We start from the raw sequence: 9,183 nt of genomic DNA, 5'->3' as shown, positions 1-9,183 counted from the left end.
CCTCTGCGACGGCGGTAACATTTCCGCCATTTTGTGTTTGTACCGGGGGTCTAAGTACGTTGCCACCCAGTACTGGTCCTTGACCCTCATGCTTTTTATACGGGGGTCCCTATTAAAACACTGGAGCATGAAGGCCCCCATTTGCACTAAAGTGGAAGCGGTGTGGTGGCCTGGCTCCTGCTCATCATCCAGGATAATGTCGTCCTCTTCATTCTCCTCTCCCCATCCTCGCACAACAGGGATCCCAGAAAGGTTTAAAGCATGCTCTTCTTGCTCCTGCTCATCCGCCCCGGCACCATCCTCCTCTGACTCCTCATCAGACTCCTGTTGTTGACTTGTCTCAGATAGAGTAGCCCCCCCTGGGAATTCATCCAGCATTGCGACTTCCTCATCTTCCCGCTCCTGCTCCTCCACAGCCTGATCAATGACACGACGCAATGCACGCTCCAGAAAGAAGGCATAAGGTACCATGTCACTGATGGCGCCATGGCTGCGACTGACCAGTTTGGTGATCTCCTCAAATGGCCGCAGAAGTCTGCATGTGTCGCGCATGAGCAGCCACTGGCGCGGTGAAAAAAAACCCAGCTCCCCAGAACCGTTTCTTTCGCAGAGTTCATACAGGTAGACGTTAACTGCACGTTTCTGCTGGAGCAGCCTATCAAGCATATAGAAGGTTGAGTTCCATCGCGTCGGGCAATCGCAAATAAGACGTCTGACCGGCAGATGGTGTCGCCGCTGAATGTCAGCAAGGCGAGCCATGGCCGTGTAAGATCTTCTGAAATGGGCCGAGATTTTCCTTGCCTGCCGCAAGATGTCCTGGACCCCAGGGTATTTGACAAGGAATCGCTGCACGACCAAGTTTAAGACGTGTGCCATGCACGGCACGTGCGTGATTTTGCCCTGTTTCAATGCGCTAAGCAGATTGGCACCGTTGTCACACACCACTTTACCAACTGTCAAATTGAGCGGTGTTAGCCACTCATCTGCCTGTGAACGCAAAGCTGAAAGGAGTGCCGGGCCAGTGTGGCTCTTTGCTTCCAGGCACAACAGACGCAGCACGGCATGGCAACGTCTCACCTGGCATGTGGAATAGGTTCTGGGGAGCTTGGGCGGTGCAGTGGAAGAGACGCTAGCAGCGGAAAAGGAGGAGGCAGCTGAGGAGGAGAGGGAGGAGGATGGAGTAGGAGGAGGAGAAGAAGAGTCAGGCCTGCATGCAATCCGTGGCGGTAAAACCAAATCTACACGGGTGCCACGGGTTACATGCTTGACGGCCGTCAGAAGGTTCACCCAGTGGGCAGTAAAACTGATATACCTTCCCTGCCCGTGTTTGCTAGACCACGTGTCTGTGGTCAGATGTATCTTGGCACCGACACTGTGTGCCAGAGATACATTCACTTGCCGCTGAACATGGCCATATAGCTCTGGGATGCCCTTCTCTGAGAAATACTTCCTTCCTGGGACCTTCCATTGTGGTGTTCCAATGGCCACAAATTTGCGAAAGGCCTCCGAGTCCACCAGTTTATATGGCAGTAGTTGGCGGGCTATGAGTTCTGACAAGCCAGCCGCCAACCGTTGGGCAAGAGGGTTATCCGGCGTCATCATTTTTTTACGCTCAAACATTAGGCCCACGGAAGCCTGCCTTTTTGCAGAAAAATGTGAGCTTGGCGTGATGGAAGGTGGAGTGGAGGACAATTGTGAGGAGAGAGGAGAAGGAGAAGTAGAAGACGAGGCTGGACGGTGAGAGCCTGCAGTGTGGCTTTGTGTGTTCCGTTGCTCCCACTGGGCTCGGTGATGGCTGCTCATGTGCCTTCTTAAGGCGGTCGTCCCTAGGTGAGTATTGGGCTTACCGCGACTAACGCGTTGACTGCAAAGATTGCAGATGGCAACGCTATTGTCAGCAGCGGACACGTTAAAAAAAGCCCACACTGCGGAGCCATGTGCCGGTGTCCTGGGAGCGCCAGATGTGACCGTACATGGTCGATGACTCGCTCCTGATACATTTGCAGTCTGCTTTGTCCCTGCTGTGCAATGTAAGTCATTGCTGCTTCTCCTCCCTATCTGCTGGTCCATATCTCCCTCTGAACTCCCCTCCTCTTCCTCTCTTGTGGGCACCCACGTGACATCACTAGACACGTCATCATCAACGTCACCTTCCCCACCGCTATAAGTAGAGTAGGCAGCAACACCGGGGACCAACCTCCTCCTTGGGCTGATCTGGGTACTGGCGTCAGACTGCTGAGTAGCGCTTGTTGCTACCTCCTCTTCCTGATCCAATACCAAGAGTGGCTGCGCATCAGAAATGTCCTCTTGATATGGATCGGAAAATAATTCCAGTGACTCAAGCGGAAGGTATGTGGTGGTGGTGGTGGTGGTCGTGTTGTTGGTGGTAGTGTCTTTGGGGGTGCACATAGCAGAGAGTGAAGAAGAGGGTGCAGATCGAGAGGATGAGGAGGGTGCAGAAGAGTAAGGCTGAGCGAGCCACTCAACCAAGTCTGGTGCATCCTTTAAAGTAATTGAACGCACCTTCTGCAACTTCCCACTTTGGCTCAAGCCTGTTGCTCCTGCCCTACCCCTACCACCCCTGCGGAAGGGCCTGCCTCTTCCTCTGCATGTCATTTTTTAAATGACCCTGTGACAAAACTCTTAGTCCCTATACCGCTGAAGGACTGCTGCAGTATAGGTGAGCGGTCAGCAGTGGTGCACGTCAACCCTATCTATTGTGGACCTATAGCGGTCCTTACAGAACAGCAGACTGTACCGCACTCAAGCCTATGTACCGTAGCACCCTATACCAAGTTACCAGTCCTTATAAGAACTTTTGTGGACCAAGCAGGTTGTGTATTAGTGTTTAGCAGACTGTACGTCAGTCCCTATACCGCTGAAGGACTGCTGCAGTATAGGGCAGCGGTCAGCAGTGGTGCACGTCAACCCTATCTATTGTGGACCGATAGCGGTCCTTACAGAACAGCAGACTGTACCGCACTCAAGCCTATGTACCGTAGCACCCTATACCAAGTTACCAGTCCTTATAAGAACTTTTGTGGACCAAGCAGGTTGTGTGTTAGTGTTTAGCAGACTGTGCGTCAGTCCCTATACCGCTGAAGGACTGCTGCAGTATAGGGCAGCGGTCAGCAGTAGTGCACGGCAACCCTATGTATTGTGGACCGATAGCGGTCCTTACAGAACAGCAGACTGTAACGCACTCAGGCCTATGTACCGTAGCACCCTATACCAAGTTACCAGTCCTTATAAGAACTTTTGTGGACCAAGCAGGTTGTGTGTTAGTGATTAGCAGACTGTACGTCAGTCCCTATACCAATGAAGGACTGCTGCAGTATAGGGCAGCGGTCAGCAGTAGTGCACGGCAACCCTATGTATTGTGGACCGATAGCGGTCCTTACAGAACAGCAGACTGTAACGCACTCAGGCCTATGTACCGTAGCACCCTATACCAAGTTACCAGTCCTTATAAAAACTTTTGTGGACCAAGCAGGTTGTGTGTTAGTGTTTAGCAGACTGTGCGTCAGTCCCTATACCGCTGAAGGACTGCTGCAGTATAGGGCAGCGGTCAGCAGTGGTGCACGTCAACCCTATCTATTGTGGACCGATAGCGGTCCTTACAGAACAGCAGACTGTACCGCACTCAAGCCTATGTACCGTAGCACCCTATACCAAGTTACCAGTCCTTATAAGAACTTTTGTGGACCAAGCAGGTTGTGTATTAGTGTTTAGCAGACTGTACGTCAGTCCCTATACCGCTGAAGGACTGCTGCAGTATAGGGCAGCGGTCAGCAGTGGTGCACGTCAACCCTATCTATTGTGGACCGATAGCGGTCCTTACAGAACAGCAGACTGTACCGCACTCAAGCCTATGTACCGTAGCACCCTATACCAAGTTACCAGTCCTTATAAGAACTTTTGTGGAACAAGCAGGTTGTGTGTTAGTGATTAGCAGACTGTACGTCAGTCCCTATACCAATGAAGGACTGCTGCAGTATAGGGCAGCGGTCAGCAGTAGTGCACGGCAACCCTATGTATTGTGGACCGATAGCGGTCCTTACAGAACAGCAGACTGTACTGCACTCAGGCCTATGTACCGTAGCACCCTATACCAAGTTACCAGTCCTTATAAGAACTTTTGTGGACCAAGCAGGTTGTGTGTTAGTGTTTAGCAGACTGTGCGTCAGTCCCTATACCGCTGAAGGACTGCTGCAGTATAGGGCAGCGGTCAGCAGTAGTGCACGGCAACCCTATGTATTGTGGACCGATAGCGGTCCTTACAGAACAGCAGACTGTAACGCACTCAGGCCTATGTACCGTAGCACCCTATACCAAGTTACCAGTCCTTATAAGAACTTTTGTGGACCAAGCAGGTTGTGTGTTAGTGATTAGCAGACTGTACGTCAGTCCCTATACCAATGAAGGACTGCTGCAGTATAGGGCAGCGGTCAGCAGTAGTGCACGGCAACCCTATGTATTGTGGACCGATAGCGGTCCTTACAGAACAGCAGACTGTAACGCACTCAGGCCTATGTACCGTAGCACCCTATACCAAGTTACCAGTCCTTATAAAAACTTTTGTGGACCAAGCAGGTTGTGTGTTAGTGTTTAGCAGACTGTGCGTCAGTCCCTATACCGCTGAAGGACTGCTGCAGTATAGGGCAGCGGTCAGCAGTGGTGCACGTCAACCCTATCTATTGTGGACCGATAGCGGTCCTTACAGAACAGCAGACTGTACCGCACTCAAGCCTATGTACCGTAGCACCCTATACCAAGTTACCAGTCCTTATAAAAACTTTTGTGGACCAAGCAGGTTGTGTGTTAGTGTTTAGCAGACTGTGCGTCAGTCCCTATACCGCTGAAGGACTGCTGCAGTATAGGGCAGCGGTCAGCAGTGGTGCACGTCAACCCTATCTATTGTGGACCGATAGCGGTCCTTACAGAACAGCAGACTGTACCGCACTCAAGCCTATGTACCGTAGCACCCTATACCAAGTTACCAGTCCTTATAAGAACTTTTGTGGACCAAGCAGGTTGTGTATTAGTGTTTAGCAGACTGTACGTCAGTCCCTATACCGCTGAAGGACTGCTGCAGTATAGGGCAGCGGTCAGCAGTGGTGCACGTCAACCCTATCTATTGTGGACCGATAGCGGTCCTTACAGAACAGCAGACTGTACCGCACTCAAGCCTATGTACCGTAGCACCCTATACCAAGTTACCAGTCCTTATAAGAACTTTTGTGGAACAAGCAGGTTGTGTGTTAGTGATTAGCAGACTGTACGTCAGTCCCTATACCAATGAAGGACTGCTGCAGTATAGGGCAGCGGTCAGCAGTAGTGCACGGCAACCCTATGTATTGTGGACCGATAGCGGTCCTTACAGAACAGCAGACTGTAACGCACTCAGGCCTATGTACCGTAGCACCCTATACCAAGTTACCAGTCCTTATAAGAACTTTTGTGGACCAAGCAGGTTGTGTGTTAGTGATTAGCAGACTGTACGTCAGTCCCTATACCAATGAAGGACTGCTGCAGTATAGGGCAGCGGTCAGCAGTAGTGCACGGCAACCCTATGTATTGTGGACCGATAGCGGTCCTTACAGAACAGCAGACTGTACTGCACTCAGGCCTATGTACCGTAGCACCCTATACCAAGTTACCAGTCCTTATAAAAACTTTTGTGGACCAAGCAGGTTGTGTGTTAGTGTTTAGCAGACTGTGCGTCAGTCCCTATACCGCTGAAGGACTGCTGCAGTATAGGGCAGCGGTCAGCAGTAGTGCACGGCAACCCTATGTATTGTGGACCGATAGCGGTCCTTACAGAACAGCAGACTGTAACGCACTCAGGCCTATGTACCGTAGCACCCTATACCAAGTTACCAGTCCTTATAAGAACTTTTGTGGACCAAGCAGGTTGTGTGTTAGTGATTAGCAGACTGTACGTCAGTCCCTATACCAATGAAGGACTGCTGCAGTATAGGGCAGCGGTCAGCAGTAGTGCACGGCAACCCTATGTATTGTGGACCGATAGCGGTCCTTACAGAACAGCAGACTGTACCGCACCCAAGCCTATGTACCGTAGCACCCTAGACAGACCAAGTTACCAGTCCTGATAAAGAGCTTTGTGGAACAAGTGAGTTGTGAATGATTAGCAGACTGCAGCAGAAGGGCAGCAGTCAAGTATAATATTCTTTCTATATTTGGAAGAAAGAATATTATACGTGTACAAGCCTATTACCGTACCACTGATACCAGTCCTGAAAAGAACCTTTGTGGAACTAATAGTAACAGCAAGTCTTTAAAATTATCCTCACTGCCTGACACACTGCTTCCTGCCTGTCCCTATACAAATTGGCAAAAAAGAGTAGGCTGGAACGATTAGCTGGAACAGCTCTTTTGTGGACCTGATAGTAACAGCTAATGATGATGATGATGATGATGATGAAGAAAGACTAATCTGGCTGAGCTGTCCCTAAAATAGCAGCATACAGCGCTCTGTCCCTTTATCTAAACTGACAAAAGAAACTCAGGCTGCTGACCTAACACCTATACCAGTCCTGAAAAGAACTTTTGTGTACCAAATAGCTAGCGTTTTCTCTGTCCCTACTCCACACAGGATCCTTTCCCTACAGTGACAGAAGAAAGAATGTAAAATGGCCACCGGATCGGGTGTATTTATAGGTTAGGGGGAATGTCCAAGTGTCCATGAGCTGTCATGTCTCAATTGGTTGTCCTGTAACACATGATAAACGTGTCACGAAAGGTTAAAGTTCTTGTATACATTAAACACGTAAGTCCGCCGGGGCGAACGACGGAAAAAGGCGTTCGAACCCGCGGACGGCGAAAGTCGGAAATTCGCCGCGAAACGACCGCCAGGCGAACCGTTCGGCCATCACTAGCAATGAGCCACTACATGAGTGGGGACTAGGAATTCTGGGAATTTCTGTACTAAAACAGCATGCTGTTGTCATGGATGCAAAGAAGGAAAATTGTATTTTTTTGGACTTGCTAAAAAAATAACTTGCTACAAATAAAAATGTCGTTTTTTTTTAACATTAAATAAAAAAAAATGGTTTGTGTAGCATTTATAATGTCCAAATCTTTTTAATAAAATTGTAGTTTACTTTTAAACATGGAATTGAGATTGAACAATAAATGAACGTGACAAATAAAACATATATATGCCTAATTTAAAATCAAGTATTGACAGCGCTTCTAATGAATACACAATATCCACCCAAATAATGCTTCATATGGTGCAATAATCAGACCGCCTACAGTTTGCTTGACACAAACCAATTTTTTTGCTTATTATATACAAATTTAAGTGGAATCCGATTCCTACTAAAACTGTCCATCAGTCCATCTATATATATAGGAAAAAACAAGTCATGCAATGAGTCCTTTCCTCTTGATGGCAGTTCAGTTAAGAGAGAGTAAAAGAGAGGAAAAAACAACTTTGAATCCATCAGGGATTTAAGACAAAAAGCAAGTTCCTTCAACTGCTACACCTTCATCGGCCCACCTCGTGCACACCCCTTATGCTGTGTACACACAATCGGAATTCTCGTTGGAAAAAGCTCTGATGGTTTTCCCAATGGAATTCCGATGGATTTCAGCTCAAGCTGTCTTGCCTACACATGGTCACATCAAATTCCGATTTTCATTTATGACGCGGTTACGTACAACACGTATGACGGGACTAGAAAAAGAAAGTTCAATAGCCAGTAGCCAATAGCTTCTGTCTCGTAGTTGAATCTGAGCATGTGCGATTTTTGGCGTGTCGGAATTGCATAGACATGATCGGAATTACCGATATAAAGTTTTTCCCTCTGGAAAATTGAGAACATGCTATCAATTTTTGGCTGGCGGAAACTCGGACAGCTAAATTCCAATGGAGCATACACACAGCGCATTTTCTGATGAAAAGCTCTCATCAGTCTTTTTCTGGCCGGAATTCCGATCTTGTGTACGCGGCATTAGTGCTTCTGCTTACCAGAGGTACTATTTACATAGGGCCTGTATGATCCTTTCACACTTGCAACTGTCGCTCTCTTAATGGGCATTTCAGCACTCCATAATAATCTCAGGTCATTGTATCCCCCCTGATACAAATGCACGTGACCTACCAGCTCCACACAGCTAGCTAAGGAGGCCCGGGACCTTGCTACATATATATATATATATATATATATATATATATATATATATATATATATATGCCTCTAGTATTAACAGACAGGCACATATCGCTTTAACCAATTCCCGACCAGCGACATACACGTATGTGGCTTTAGAGCTCTTTTGTAAAAGCAATCCTCAAAGCTAACCAGCTGCTGGACTGCTTTTACAAGCAGCGGAAGGGGGCGCCCCACCCCCCCCCGACGCCTTCTGTGGCTTTTTTGGCCTTTCCCATCCTACCGGGAGATCTAAGCGACCAGCCTGAGCATCCACCGGCTTGCTGGACAACCAAACAAAGCCAGGATCATTCATGATTGTCTGTCCGCTATGGTAACCCAGAAGGAATGACCTGACATAATTTCAGGTTTACCCAGATGTCGATGGCGCCATTTAAAAGAAATCGAAAGCATTCAAAAACACAGATCTTGATGTTTTGAATGCTTTTAAGGGCAGAGCAGGGATTTGGGATCTTATAGACTCCAGATCTCTCCATAAAGAGTACCTGTCACACACCTATTGCTGTCACAAGGATGTTTACATTCTTGTGACATGTGAATTGGAAGTGCCATTCTCCTACTACAAATCTTAAATATTTCTGGTGATGTTTGTTCAATGGAACATGCAAATATGCATCTGCCAAGTAAACTGAAATTAGCCAGTCCCCTGTCTGCACTACTGAAATGATGGTATACACTGATTGAATCTTGAATATCTTGGGATTGATAAAACGGTGTAGAAACCTCAGATCCTGGACAGGCCTCAGATCTCCTGATGCCTTGGGCACCAAATACATTGGTTGAATAAACCCCCTTTTTCTGAGGATCCGGGGGAACCAGTGAAATTGCATTCTTTTGGCATAATTTTGTCACAGTCTAACAAGAGTTTTTGTTTGTCTTGAGCCTGCGGTGCAAATATATTTGGTGGGTTTTCTCGGAACACTATCTTGTATCCTTGTCTCACTGTCAGTAAAACCCATCAGTCTGTGACCTTTCCTGTCCAATC

The sequence above is a fragment of the Lithobates pipiens genome, unplaced genomic scaffold, assembly GCF_037356315.1.
Source record: "Lithobates pipiens isolate NorthernLeopardFrog02 unplaced genomic scaffold, aLitPip1_a1.2 Scaffold_8, whole genome shotgun sequence".
Taxonomy (NCBI): domain Eukaryota; kingdom Metazoa; phylum Chordata; class Amphibia; order Anura; family Ranidae; genus Lithobates; species Lithobates pipiens.
The sequence above is the reverse complement of the archived record's forward strand: the minus strand, read 5'-3'. Positions refer to the sequence as shown.